Here is a 16,201-nt window from a genome sequence, read left to right on the forward strand (position 1 = left end):
CAGCTAAAAGCCAAGATTGATAGCAAATTTGTACCTTGAATGCTAAGGCCTAAGTAGATGATCAATGTAAGGTTGTGAAGTTCAAAACCTAGTCCTTGATTTTCCTTCCAAAGTAAATTAAATTTCAGCAGGATTCTTAGGCTAGAAAATTTTGATTTTATTCAATTGTGATCTAAGAAGTTAGGGAAAAAAGAAAAGGCATGACCATTATGTGAATGACATGATAAATAATGAAGATTCATGGTCATAATATGCCTAGAAAGTAATGCTTTATGCAAAACAGTGAGTTCAAGCAAAATATGGACTTATTTGATCTTGAAACATGCTATAAACTTTAAAGAAAATTTTTAGATTTTGTGATTGGAAGTTTGAATCTTGAGAAACAAGTAAAGTTGGCTTGTGACCACTCAAAGGATGTAAACTAAGCCCTATCTAGTAAGACCGATTCATACATGGCAAAAGAGAAGAGGAAAATTCGAGTAGGTTTTGGTTTTTCCAAAATCCAACCTAAATCCTTGAGTTAGATGCCAAGATCGTATGCAAGCCCTTGTATAGGTTGCTTATGGTGAGAAAATGGTTAAGATTAGATTGTGAACAGTCTACTGAGCAAAAGAAAGCAAAACCCCCAAGTTTCCAAAACCTAAATTGTGTTTTGGGGTTTCTCCTTGAGAGAACTCGATGGGAGAGAGAAAGATCTTACCTGAATGCGATTGGATGTTGTTGAGGAGTAATTTGGAGCACTAAAATCCACCGAGGAGGGAAGTGAGAGCAAGAACGATCGCGGCTTTTGGTTCTTCAAATGTATTAGAGTTGTGTTTTGAAGGAGGGAAATAAACCTCTAAGTCGTGGGTTTTAAAATTTTAATTTTTGGGCCATGCGGTTTCATCCGTGGATTCAATTTTGTGAAACCGACTGAGAATCCATGAATTTCTAATAACAAAATTGGTTACGTGAAAGCTCGGATTTACTGTGGTTGCAACTTACTGAAACCACACCTAAAACCGCCCAAGCCATAAAGGGTTTTCTTGCCCTGTCTTGATGAACCAACCTATGTTAGGCTTTTATTACCTCTATTTGATGTTTCCCTCGCCCCTCTTGTGGCATATCTTACCCCGGTAACTTAAGCTTTATGCTTGACAAATAAAATTATAGAAGTGAAATGTCTACAAGATGTGGAAATTGTATTGTGACAAGAGCATATAAGGGAAATGAGACATGATAACCAGAGGAAGATGTTTGGAGTGAAGAGAAATGAATAAGATCAATGCACATGTAAAATCCGTGTGAAATCCCTAGTGCATGGACGTGAATAATGAGATCAATGTGAACAACATATACTTTTGGCTACTTTACATCCCAACGAATACGAAACAAGCAAGTTATTGGATGAAAATACCTCAACAAGAGACAAGAATTATTTATTTGAGGAAGAGAGGAAAGATTATAAGGATTTTTATCAACGATCATGTATACAAGAGAATATGCTTGAAGATAAGACAATGTGATAATTTTCTATGAGATTTTATGGCATGTAAAAGGATTAGATTTGAACTTGAAGAGTTTCTTCAAAATATTGTGAATTGAGGACTTTACCACAACCAAAACCTGGGCATAATCCAAGTAAAATTCAACTAGACATGACAGCATAGTGATAATCTCTAAAATGCTTGCAAAGACTTGAAAGTTTATAAAAGATGCAATAATCAAACAAGGATCCAACAACTTAGTGCCATCAATCAAATAGGACTTGATTTACACCCAAAAACCCTAGTTCCAATCGGTTTGGCATGGATTTGGTGTACATGGTCATGGTATTACAAGCAAAGTCAAGACATGATCACAACTTGAAATGATTCATCCCAAATCCAAGAAAAGAGAAAGTAGGAATGGGAAGAAAGCCATATCTTGAACAAGTGAGAGTTAAACCTTGAGGCTTAAGATTACAAGAAAACCACCCGAGGGAAGCTTGAACGGAAGTCCCTGTAGAGCTTTTTCTCCCTGCGGTTATGTTCCTTTCTTTGGAGCCAAAAGTGAGTTTTAAAACTCGCGGCTCTGTTATGTTAAATTTCTGCAAATGAACGAACGAGCGAATCCACTTATCGTGAATCCGCTCCGCATAAAACTTGAAATTTTCATTATAAATCTGTGCGGATCAACGAACGGATCCACACTCATGCATCCGTCCGTAAATCCGTTTGACTTAAACCCTCTCGGCCATTGAGACTTTTGAGATTGGACAAACGAACGGATTCGCATTCCACATCCGCCCGTTAGTCCACTCTCCCTATTTTCGCGGAGGGGCCATGAATGCACCGTCTTGCGACGTCGCTCGTGAGTCCACCCGATTTCTTTTAGGATTTTTAGCTTGTTTTGGAGACCTTTGACTACACTTATATGTGATGATTATGTGCCTATACCCTAGATCGGACACCCCGTTGTGTGACCCATTTGTGGGAACCACCTAAGTCTAGTCAATACCTTGAATTGAAAGAGGTTAGGACTTGTACCCGATTGGGCCAGCTAATAAAAAGTAGCAGGCATTGGTAACCGCTGTGACTCCTCTCTTACATAAAGGAAGAAGAGTTACCTTTGAGGATAAAGACCTTCGATCCTATGAATTTAAAGACCCGAACCTTATGGATAGAGAAACCTAAACCTATACGGGTAGAGACCCTCAATGGGGTGCGTAGAAAAGGAAAGTAATAGACTGGTTTATTTGAGTAAGCCATGAAGGTCACGTGTATTTGGAAGTCATTCATAACACCTCAAGCTAGTGACGACTCTATTTGAACTTTACTTGGTCCATCCAAACCTTGTTTAGACTCATAGAGAAAGTCCTACACCGTGATTTGACTTTCCAAAAAAAAAAAAAAAAAAAAGACTTAGTGAACCGTACCTGAGAACTTCTTGTTCTGGTGGATTGACCTAGATGACAAATATGTCCATAGGGATTTGAATGTAACTATTGAATCTATGCCTACATATTGGTGTGATAAATATATATAGATATCCCTTAGAACCTTGGACTTGTGTGACTAGAGTGATTCTCTGGTACTACAAGTATGACCTTAAATCGACCTTGCTGTGTAACTAGTTGGTGCCTTGACCTTGGTTGACCAAACCTTAGGGTAATGAAGAATGAATTTAATGACCGGATAGGTTAAATTATGGAGACTGCTTAAAGAGTTGACTTGGACAAAAGCTAGTAAAGGTTGTTGGTTCTCGAAAGAGGACTGATGTGGACTCTTTCCTGTGGGATAATTGTGTTATAGGTTTAAAGGTTGTGAAAGCTAAAACTGAAGGATGTAACAAAACCTTCTCCAACGACAGATATGAATGGGGTAATGGATCACCAAATGCGTTCCCTCCGTACTGGGAGTGAACAATAGGAGATTCCATCAATATTCCAAATCATTCTAAAGTTGGGTTAGGTAATGAGACAACCAGATGTGAAAGCCTTCAGAATGTGAACCCTATGTTGGGACATGGACAGGTTAAATCCTGTAACCCAAGACTGACCAGAGTAGTGAAGGCTAGAATGGTATCACCTGATCTGGAAGATTTAGGGAACTCTGTTCCTTGAGACTTAACTTAGTAGTTGGAACCCTGTTTTTCTAGGGTTATTATGAACCACACCCCTGTGGTAATGTGACCCTGTAAGGAAAAGAGAATTGTGGAACCTGACTTGCTGTGCCACGTAGGCACTGCCTCATCTTGACCCGACCTTTGACTTAGTTCAAGATGTGGGTGACCTGGGATGTTGTTATCCAACAGCCCTTCTCACTTGAGACCCTAGCTGCCTCAAATTTCGGGGACGAAATTTCTTGTAAGGTGGGGAGGATGTTATACCCGCACCCCGGATCATAATTAATTATTATTTCTTCCCCGTGACGTGTGGTTATCACTGCCACGTGCTGGTGAGCTGTTCTCACTGGTGGTCAAACCCAGTTACAAATTATTGACCATGATACGGGCTTACCATTGACACACCATGGCAATGGAGAAGTAAGTTTTAGCCCTTGGCTTATTTATTTATCTTTTTCCTCGATGCCCTCGAAGTGCGGGTCAAGATTTAGACCGCCCAGGCTATTTTAGTTGAGTTGGGAATATTCTATTTGTGGGTCCCCCTTATTTAAGGGAGCGTGTGATGGGCTTATAATCCCATGGTGGATGGACCCATCCCCAAGTGGGTTCTTTTCTATTTGAAACCTATGGGCAGGCCCATTTAGTTAAGAGGCCCATTCAACTTGAGGGCCCATTTGACTCTATTTGACCCAAAGATGGGTTAACCCATTCCTGTACCCTAAATAAGACCATGGGTCAACCCATTAAGCCCTCTTGACCCATTTAACTTAAACTACCCATTTGGCCTAATGACCCATTTATCTTGGATCCACCCATTTAACTACTTGACCCATTTAACTTAAAGGACCCAAGCCCATTTTCTATAAATAAGACAAGGGGGGGGGGGGGGAGAAGCATTCATTTTCATTTCTTCTCCCATCTAACCTAAATCGTGGAGGAGAGAAAGGAGAAAGAAGAAAGAAGAAAGAAGGAAAGAAGAAAGAAGGAAGGAGAAAAGGAGAAGGAGGAATGGAAAAGCTTGGTTGAAGGCTTGGAATCTCACCTTGTGGAGCCCTCTACGTGGAGCTTTTCTACATTGGGGAAGGTAAGCCATTGAAACCCACATCTCTTCATCTATTTTGAGTTTTGAGGTTTGGGAAATGGGAGAGATTCGACCAAGGAATCGATGGAACCTCTAAACCTAGACTATAGTGGAGTTATTTCACTCCATTACAAGCCCTAAGCCTAAGTAATCTCTTTCCATTTAAGAAATTTAAGGTTTCTACCCTATTATGTCTTAATTTAGGTTCTCTTTGTTTTTCCTCTTAAATCCATGGGATTACATGGACCTAATGAGGTCTTAGAACCCTAATGTACCTAGGAGGAAGCTTTCTTGAAGCCTCCCTACCTTTAAACCCCTTGGAAAATGAATCCCTAGCAAGAAACCCTTCAATTTTCGATTCTGCAGGTATGTGGTTTTACATGTGGTTTGGACTGAGAAACCACACCGCAACCACCCTTGGCGAGACCTTCCTAAGCCCCTGGTTAGCTAGGACTTACATGTGGTTTTAGACCTGCAAGAAACCACCCTGAAATTACCTTCCCGAGAAGGCCCCTGTGAAGGTCGGATTTACACTCGGTTTCAGTTTTCTGAAACCACATCTGCATCCGACCTTGACTAAAATTGTCCTGAGCCCCTGTGAAGGTCGGATTTACACTCGGTTTCAGTTTTTTGAAACCACATCTGCAACCGACCTTGACTAAAACTGTCCTGAACCCCTGGTTTCCTAGGATTTACACTGGTTTGATTTTCGAAACCACATCCGCAACCGACCTTGACTGAAATGTCCCGAACCCCTGGTTTCCTAGGATTTACACTCGGTTTCAGTTTTCTGAAACCACATCTGCAACCGACCTTGACTGAAACTGTCCTGAACCCCTGGTTTCCTAGGATTTACACTCGGTTTCAGTTTTCTGAAACCACATCTGCAACCGACCTTGACTGAAACTGTCCTGAGCCCCTGGTTTCCTAGGATTTACATGTGGTTGCAGAATTTGGGCATGAAACCACACCTGTAACCACTCTACTTCTGAAACCTTATACTTAAATGATTTATGGGAGACCTTTTGGGGATCCGTCCCTTTACTTAATTAACCCTATTTTCACTCTTTATTTAGGTTTAAAGTTTTCATCTTGTGACGTGTTACTTGATTTCGGCGACAACTCATAACATCGGGGCATAACACATATTGTGAGTGGGTTTGGTTGTTTGGGCTTGATATTATTATTGCATTGTATATTATGTCATCATTATAAATTATTAAGCATGCTTGCGCATATTGCATACTTTTATATATGAATGTTATGATGTTAATTGGAGATGTTTTACTTTGATGGGTCTCGGTGCCGGTGGGTGCCGGTGCCGAAACCCCGGATAATATATATATTTATGAAGAAATTATGTTGAATGTCATGTTGAAGCGTATGCGCCGTGCCGTCGTAAGGGCACTAAACCGGATGAAAAGTTGATGCGCCGGATTACCCTCGGGACGATAGGACTTGCATGTAGCTGTGGCTAGGATTTTACACCCTTATGCTACGACCCTTACCAACAGGGGTTTAGGTGTTGGGTAATCAATACACCGGATTCTGTGGAGGTGGGAGAGGCCAGTCATGGTAGTATTGGTTATCAGGGGTCTGCCACTGAGTGGTCTTGGAGGCTTCGATCGGCGTAGGTCCCAGGTGACAATTGAGGTTTCATTGTGGCGATAAGTTACGTGACCCACAGTGTCTCCCGAGTTGTCACAGTAGCATATGCCATTGACTTAGTTGTGATGTTAGGTGGAAAATTTACTTAACATATGCATGCATCATTGGACTATGTGAATTGTGTGTTTGTGCATCCCCATCCCCTCACTGGCTCAGTAGAGAGCTAACCCCCTCGTGTACACAATTTTTAGATTATGATGCGGTGCGAGGAGCGGAAGGCTGTGTTAGAGGAACATGGCAACGGGTGTCCTTGTGACAATTGTGCCTACGGGCCGTGAGAATTCTAGGGACTTGTTCCCCTTTTGTTTATTTTAGGGCGTAGGCCCATGTATAAACATTTACTGTTATACCCTTGTTGATCATTATTAGATGGTAATGAAAAATGGATTAACTACAGTATTTATCATCTAGGCTTTGATCATCTTGTAACTATTAATTTTTACGCTTCCGCAAAACTAGTGATCATTTGGAATGTAATATTTCCCTTTTCGCACTCTGATATTATATTGTTTTAATATTAGTTATGACTGTGCGTTGGGACACTGTGTCAGTGATCCTGGCAGCTTAGTAGGATGACAAGCGTCGTCCTAGTCACCCCTTATAATGTATTTTATCCCTTGTTGGGATGGGGGCGTGACAGAGTGGTATCAGAGAAATGATGCTCTGCATCGACCACAGTCTCGCGGACTCTTGATTTACTCTCCACAATTAGGTTATAAACTAAAAATCTTCAAGAACATAAATGATTGTGTGCAGACATAGGAGAAGACTGGTTGTAGTGAAATAAAAACTTAGAAGATAATAGGCAACATGGCACTTAGGACTTGAACCATAGGCTGTTAAGCTACAACTTTGAAATTGCTTGGTTGAGCCTTAAGTAGGTCATAAATGAGTAACTATATGTTAAAATTCATAAACAATAATGAACCAATTATAACCAAGCATAATTATCAATAATGATTTAAACAAGAAAGAAGTAAGCAAATACATAGAGATACATATAAGATTAATTATAAATATTCAATTATTCCAAATCTTCTTGGGAGGCAATCATATCCTTCCCATTTCAACATTCATGATTTCATCTATTCCAACAAAGACATATGATTCTATCCTGCTCAATCAAAAGATACTTATCTAAACACCATGATTGTTCCAGATTCTCTGCTTCGGCATAACTGTGTCTTTCTCAACTCGAAATGCAAGATCTCATCTGTTCCAACTCAAAACATTTGATTCTGTTCATCTCAGATTAAATATACAAGTCTACCATTTCAAAAAGTTCTCGTTGTGACCCTAAGACAAAAACTAGAAGAAGCGATCCGAGATAACTTCAATTTGTTGAGAGAAAGCTGGGCTAGTCATTTGCACCACCGCAACCACCGCGACCAAGAAAGGTGTCGATGTCACCTACCCCTCTCTCGATACCCTCTAGGCGCCAAGTCTCGATTGGAGAGTTGCTTCGTGACTTCATCGAAGCCATCCACCACTGCGAGTTCAGCACTGATGGTCGTCAGAATGTCAATACCTCCCACTTGATTAAGGTATAGGGATTCCTTCTAAGTGAACAATAGGTCCTTGCTCCTCCAATGGACACATTGATAACGCCGGCCAAGCGTGTCTTGCAATGAAGGCTATAGGAACCCCCTTGACACATGAAACAACTTTGATAATTCGTATGCCTGGGTTCTCGGTGTCCAGATTTGTATAGAATGGTAAATGAGTTGTAGGTAGTATGGTTCAGGAAGGTTGAGAATGTTGGTCCACCCCAATGCCTCGAATCTCTGCCCCACCATGGAAGCTTTGAGATCATCCAATACTACATCCCGCCCTTCCACTATATTTTTTTAAAGCGAAAGTAGTCTGGGTAAAGCTCTGGGTCCTCTATCTTTTGAAACCATAGTGGATCTAGGACAGTTGGTGCAACTTGTTCAACACATGCACGCTGTGTTCTTGGAGCCATTGATTATTTTAACCTGCAGCTAAAAGCCAAGATTGATAGCAAATTTGTACCTTGAATGCTAAGGCCTAAGTAGATGATCAATGTAAGGTTGTGAAGTTCAAAACCTAGTCCTTGATTTTCCTTCCAAAGTAAATTAAATTTCAGCAGGATTCTTAGGCTAGAAAATTTTGATTTTATTCAATTGTGATCTAAGAAGTTAGGGAAAAAAGAAAAGGCATGACCATTATGTGAATGACATGATAAATAATGAAGATTCATGGTCATAATATGCCTAGAAAGTAATGCTTTATGCAAAACAGTGAGTTCAAGCAAAATATGGACTTATTTGATCTTGAAACATGCTATAAACTTTAAAGAAAATTTTTAGATTTTGTGATTGGAAGTTTGAATCTTGAGAAACAAGTAAAGTTGGCTTGTGACCACTCAAAGGATGTAAACTAAGCCCTATCTAGTAAGACCGATTCATACATGGCAAAAGAGAAGAGGAAAATTCGAGTAGGTTTTGGTTTTTCCAAAATCCAACCTAAATCCTTGAGTTAGATGCCAAGATCGTATGCAAGCCCTTGTATAGGTTGCTTATGGTGAGAAAATGGTTAAGATTAGATTGTGAACAGTCTCTGAGCAAAAGAAAGCAAAACCCCAAGTTTCCAAAACCTAAATTGTGTTTTGGGGTTTCTCCTTGAGAGAACTCGATGGGAGAGAGAAAGATCTTCCCTGAATGCGATTGGATGTTGTTGAGGAGTAATTTGGAGCACTAAAATCCACCGAGGAGGGAAGTGAGAGCAAGAACGATCGCGGCTTTTGGTTCTTCAAATGTATTAGAGTTGTGTTTTGAAGGAGGGAAATAAACCTCTAAGTCGTGGGTTTTAAAATTTTAATTTTTGGGCCATGCGGTTTCATCCGTGGATTCAATTTTGTGAAACCGACTGAGAATCCATGAATTTCTAATAACAAAATTGGTTCTGTGAAAGCTCGGATTTACCTGTGGTTGCAACTTACTGAAACCACACCTAAAACCGCCCAAGCCATAAAGGGTTTTCTTGCCCTGTCTTGATGAACCAACCTATGTTAGGCTTTTATTACCTCTATTTGATGTTTCCCTCGCCCCTCTTGTGGCATATCTTACCCCGGTAACTTAAGCTTTATGCTTGACAAATAAAATTATAGAAGTGAAATGTCTACAAGATGTGGAAATTGTATTGTGACAAGAGCATATAAGGGAAATGAGACATGATAACCAGAGGAAGATGTTTGGAGTGAAGAGAAATGAATAAGATCAATGCACATGTAAAATCCGTGTGAAATCCCTAGTGCATGGATGTGAATAATGAGATCAATGTGAACAACATATACTTTTGGCTACTTTACATCCCAACGAATACGAAACAAGCAAGTTATTGGATGAAAATACCTCAACAAGAGACAAGAATTATTTATTTGAGGAAGAGAGGAAAGATTATAAGGATTTTTATCAACGATCATGTATACAAGAGAATATGCTTGAAGATAAGACAATGTGATAATTTTCTATGAGATTTTATGGCATGTAAAAGGATTAGATTTGAACTTGAAGAGTTTCTTCAAAATATTGTGAATTGAGGACTTTACCACAACCAAAACCTGGGCATAATCCAAGTAAAATTCAACTAGACATGACAACATAGTGATAATCTCTAAAATGCTTGCAAAGACTTGAAAGTTTATAAAAGATGCAATAATCAAACAAGGATCCAACAACTTAGTGCCATCAATCAAATAGGACTTGATTTACACCCAAAAACCCTAGTTCCAATCGGTTTGGCATGGATTTGGTGTACATGGTCATGGTATTACAAGCAAAGTCAAGACATGATCACAACTTGAAATGATTCATCCCAAATCCAAGAAAAGAGAAAGTAGGAATGGGAAGAAAGCCATATCTTGAACAAGTGAGAGTTAAACCTTGAGGCTTAAGATTACAAGAAAACCACCGAGGGAAGCTTGAGCGGAAGTCCTGTGAGAGCTTTTTCTCCCTGCGGTTATGTTCCTTTCTTTGGAGCCAAAAGTGAGTTTTAAAACTCGGCTCTGTTATGTTAAATTTCGCAAATGAGCGAAGCGAGCGAATCCACTTATCGTGAATCCGCTCCGCATAAAACTTGAAATTTTCATTATAAATCATGCGGATCAACGAACGGATCCACACTCATGCATCCGTCCGTAAATCCGTTTGACTTAAACCCTCTCGGCCATTGAGACTTTTGAGATTGGACAAACGAACGGATTCGCATTCCACATCCGCCCGTTAGTCCACTCTCCCTATTTTCGCGGAGGGGCCATGAATGCACCCGGAGTGCGGCGTCGCTCGTGAGTCCACCCGATTTCTTTTAGGATTTTTAGCTTGTTTTGGAGACCTTTGACTACACTTATATGTGATGATTATGTGCCTATACCCTAGATCGGACACCCCGTTGTGTGACCCATTTGTGGGAACCACCTAAGTCTAGTCAATACCTTGAATTGAAAGAGGTTAGGACTTGTACCCGATTGGGCCAGCTAATAAGAACTAGCAGGCATTGGTAACCGTTGTGACTCCTCTCTTACATAAAGGAAGAAGAGTTACCTTTGAGGATAAAGACCTTCGATCCTATGAATTTAAAGACCCGAACCTTATGGATAGAGAAACCTAAACCTATACGGGTAGAGACCCTCAATGGGGTGCGTAGAAAAGGAAAGTAATAGACTGGTTTATTTGAGTAAGCCATGAAGGTCACGTGTATTTGGAAGTCATTCATAACACCTCAAGCTAGTGACGACTCTATTTGAACTTTACTTGGTCCATCCAAACCTTGTTTAGACTCATAGAGAAAGTCCTACACCGTGATTTGACTTTCCAAAAAAAAAAAAAAAAAAGACTTAGTGAACCGTGCACTGAGAACTTCTTGTTCGGTGGATTGACCTAGATGACAAATATGTCCATAGGGATTTGAATGTAACTATTGAATCTATGCCTACATATTGGTGTGATAAATATATATAGATATCCCTTAGAACCTTGGACTTGTGTGACTAGAGTGATTCTCTGGTACTACAAGTATGACCTTAAATCGACCTTCTTTGTGTAACTAGTTGGTGCCTTGACCTTGGTTGACCAAACCTTAGGGTAATGAAGAATGAATTTAATGACCGGATAGGTTAAATTATGGAGACGCTTAAAGAGTTGACTTGGACAAAAGCTAGTAAAGGTTGTTGGTTCTCGAAAGAGGACTGATGTGGACTCTTTCTGTGGGATAATTGTGTTATAGGTTTAAAGGTTGTGAAAGCTAAAAGCTGAAGGATGTAACAAAACCTTCTCCAACGACAGATATGAATGGGGTAATGGATCACCAAATGCGTTCCCTCCGATCTGGGAGTGAACAATAGGAGATTCCATCAATATTCCAAATCATTCTAAAGTTGGGTTAGGTAATGAGACAACCGGATGTGAAAGCCTTAGAATGTGAACCCTATGTTGGGACATGGACAGGTTAAATCCTGTAACCCAAGACCACGAGTAGTGAAGGCTAGAATGGTATCACCGATCCGGAAGATTTAGGGAACTCTGTTCCTTGAGACTTAACTTAGTAGTTGGAACCCCTGTTTTCTAGGGTTATTATGAACCACACCCCTGTGGTAATGTGACCTGTAAGGAAAAGAGAATTGTGGAACCTGACTTGCTGTGCCACGTAGGCACTGCCTCATCTTGACCCGACCTTTGACTTAGTTCAAGATGTGGGTGACCTGGGATGTTGTTATCCAACAGCCCTTCTCACTTGAGACCCTAGCTGCCTCAAATTTCGGGGACGAAATTTCTTGTAAGGTGGGGAGGATGTTATACCCGCACCCGGATCATAATTAATTATTATTTCTTCCCGTGACGTGTGGTTATCATCGCCACGCGTCTTGGTGAGCTGTTCTCACTGGTGGTCAAACCCAGTTACAAATTATTGACCATGATACGGGCTTACCATTGACACACCATGGCAATGGAGAAGTAAGTTTTAGCCCTTGGCTTATTTATTTATCTTTTTCCTCGATGCCCTCGAAGTGCGGGTCAAGATTTAGACCGCCCGGGCTATTTTAGTTGAGTTGGGAATATTCTATTTGTGGGTCCCCCTTATTTAAGGGAGCGTGTGATGGGCTTATAATCCCATGGTGGATGGACCCATCCCCAAGTGGGTTCTTTTCTATTTGAAACCTATGGGCAGGCCCATTTAGTTAAGATGCCCATTCAACTTGAGGGCCCATTTGACTCTATTTGACCCAAAGATGGGTTAACCCATTCCTGTACCCTAAATAAGACCATGGGTCAACCCATTAAGCCCTCTTGACCCATTTAACTTAAACTACCCATTTGGCCTAATGACCCATTTATCTTGGATCCACCCATTTAACTACTTGACCCATTTAACTTAAAGGACCCAAGCCCATTTTCTATAAATAAGACAAAGGGGGGGGGGGGAGAAGCATTCATTTTCATTTCTTCTCCCATCTAACCTAAATCGTGGAGGAGAGAAAGAGGAGAGAAAGGAGAAAGAAGAAAGAAGAAAGAAGGAAAGAAGAAAGAAGGAAGGAGAAAAGGAGAAGGAGGAATGGAAAAGCTTGGTTGAAGGCTTGGAATCTCACCTTGTGGAGCCCTCTACGTGGAGCTTTTCTACATTGGGGAAGGTAAGCCATTGAAACCCACATCTCTTCATCTATTTTGAGTTTTGAGGTTTGGGAAATGGGAGAGATTCGACCAAGGAATCGATGGAACCTCTAAACCTAGACTATAGTGGAGTTATTTCACTCCATTACAAGCCCTAAGCCTAAGTAATCTCTTTCCATTTAAGAAATTTAAGGTTTCTATCCTATTATGTCTTAATTTAGGTTCTCTTTGTTTTTCCTCTTAAATCCATGGGATTACATGGACCTAATGAGGTCTTAGAACCCTAATGTACCTAGGAGGAAGCTTTCTTGAAGCCTCCCTACCTTTAAACCCCTTGGAAAATGAATCCCTAGCAAGAAACCCTTCAATTTTCGATTCTGCAGGTATGTGGTTTTACATGTGGTTTCAGACCTGAGAAACCACACCTGCGGTACCCTTGGCAGAGACCTTCCTAAGCCCCTGGTTAGCTAGGACTTACATGTGGTTTTAGACCTGCAAGAAACCACCCTGAAATTACCTTCCCGAGAAGGCCCCTGTGAAGGTCGGATTTACACTCGGTTTCAGTTTTCTGAAACCACATCTGCATCCGACCTTGACTAAAATTGTCCTGAGCCCCTGTGAAGGTCGGATTTACACTCGGTTTCAGTTTTCTGAAACCACATCTGCAACCGACCTTGACTGAAACTGTCCTGAACCCCTGGTTTCCTAGGATTTACACTCGGTTTCAGTTTTCGAAACCACATCTGCAACCGACCTTGGATCGAAACTGTCACGAACCCCTGGTTTCCTAGGATTTACACTCGGTTGAGTTTTAAAACCACATCTCGCAACCGACCTTGGTGAAGTCACGAGCCCCTGGTTTCCTAGGATTTACATGTGGTTGCGAGAATTTGGGCATGAAACCACACCGCAACCACTCTACTTCTGAAACCTTATACTTAAATGATTTATGGGAGACCTTTTGGGGATCCGTCCCTTTACTTAATTAACCCTATTTTCACTTCTTTATTTAGGTTTAAAGTTTTCATCTTGTGACGTGTTACTTGATTTCGCGACAACTCATAACATCGGGCATAACACATATTGTGAGTGGGTTTGGTTGTTTGGGCTTGATATTATTATTGCATTGTATATTATGTCATCATTATAAATTATTAAGCATGCTTCGCATATTGCATACTTTTATATATGAATGTTATGATGTTAATTGGAGATGCTTTACTTTGATGGGTCTCGTGCGGTGGGTGCGTCTGCCCCGGATAATATATATATTTATGAAGAAATTATGTTGAATGTCATGTTGAATCTGATGCGCGTGCCGTCTTGTCAAAGGCACTAAACCGGATGAAAAGTTGATGCGCCGGATTACCTCTCGGGACGATGGGACTTGCATGTAGTTGTGGCTAGGATTTTACACCCTTATGCTACGACCCTTACCAACAGGGTTTAGGTGTTGGGTAATCGACACCGGATTCGTGGAGGTGGGAGAGGCCGGTCATGGTAGTATTGGTTATCGAGTGCCACCTGAGTGGTCTTGGAGGCTTCGATCGGCGTAGGTCCCAGGTGACAATTGAGGTTTCATTGTGGCGATAAGTTAAGTGACCCACAGTGTCTCCCGAGTTGTCACGATAGCATATGCCATTGACTTAGTTGTGATGTTAGGTGGAAAATTTACTTAACATATGCATGCATCGTTGGACTATGTGAATTGTGTGTTTGTGCATCCCCATCCCCTCATGGCTCGGTGGAGAGCTAACCCCCTCGTGTACACAATTTTTAGATTATGATGCGAGTACGGAGGAGCGGAAGGCGTGTTAGAGGAACATGGCACGGTGTCCTTATGACAATTGTGCCTACGGGCCGTGAGAATTCTAGGGACTTGTTCCCCTTTTGTTTATTTTAGGGCGTAGGCCCATGTATAAACATTTACTGTTATACCCTTGTTGATCATTATTAGATGGTAATGAAAAATGGATTAACTACAGTATTTATCATCTAGGCTTTGATCATCTTGTAACTATTAATTTTATACGCTTCCGCAAAACTAGTGATCATTTGGAATGTAATATTTCCCTTTCCGCACTCTGATATTATATTGTTTTAATATTAGTTATGACTGTGCGTTGGGACACTGTGTCAGTGATCCTGGCAGCTTAGTAGGATGACAAGCGTCGTCCTAGTCACCCCTTATAATGTATTTTATCCCTTGTTGGGATGGGGGCGTGACAATAATAATAATAATAATAATAATACTAAAGGGAGGGGTTCTCTGGTATGAAGATCACGGTTTTCTAAGGACAAAGTAGGGATAGAAATTATAATTTTGAGGGCATTTTGGACACATCGTCCTATAGGGGGAGTTTATTTCATTTATGTTGTTTGTTGCTCCAAACCACGATGTCTCATCTCTACTCTGGAGACTAGAAAACTTTTCTCCCACAAATAATAATAATAATAATAATAATAATAATAATAATAGTTATGATAATAAAGGGAAAGAGAACGCCACTTGGTCGTGCAACACACGCCGCTCCTACGCCCTGACATAGGGGTGCGCAAAATGATTGTCGCACGCCTTGGAACCCCGAAAATGACCAGAAGTGTGGCGGTCATTTCGCCCCAGTGCCAGGGTGCATGGGCAGCGTGTTTGGCGTGATCAGGTGGCGTTCTTTCTCCCAATAATGAATTATTATTATTATTATTATTATCAATTATTATAATTATGATTATATTTTCTATTAATATCTAAAGTTTTAATTGTAAATATCATGAACATGGGAAAAAATGGACCAAAATACTAGCGAAAAAAATTTCTAAATATAATAGGGTAATGGATATAATTGTGATTCATGAGTCTAACCCTACCACTAAATAGCTTATATAAAGGGTGGAATGGTGGATCTTAATTAATTAATTAGTTGAAGAACTTTGCTTTGTACATGTCTTACATCCGTTTAGCAAGGGCTGATCACCATTGATAGATTAGAAGGTTGGCTCCCAAGCAAACTGTATGAAGAACAGAATAATTAAGCTTAATTAGCTCTTAGTTTTTCTGCTGCTTCAGCATGACAGCCACTGAATGTTAATTTGTTATCACAGGAAATAAACAGGCCAAATACTTTAGATTTAATTGGGTATTATTGGAAGATCTTTGGATAAACCATCCTACCCAAAACACCCAAAACGTACCCAGAAGATCATATGCAATTTACTTGATGAGGAAACCCCTTAGATGCTTAAT

Source organism: Telopea speciosissima, chromosome 1 (genome assembly GCF_018873765.1).
Source record: "Telopea speciosissima isolate NSW1024214 ecotype Mountain lineage chromosome 1, Tspe_v1, whole genome shotgun sequence".
NCBI classification, from domain to species: domain Eukaryota; kingdom Viridiplantae; phylum Streptophyta; class Magnoliopsida; order Proteales; family Proteaceae; genus Telopea; species Telopea speciosissima.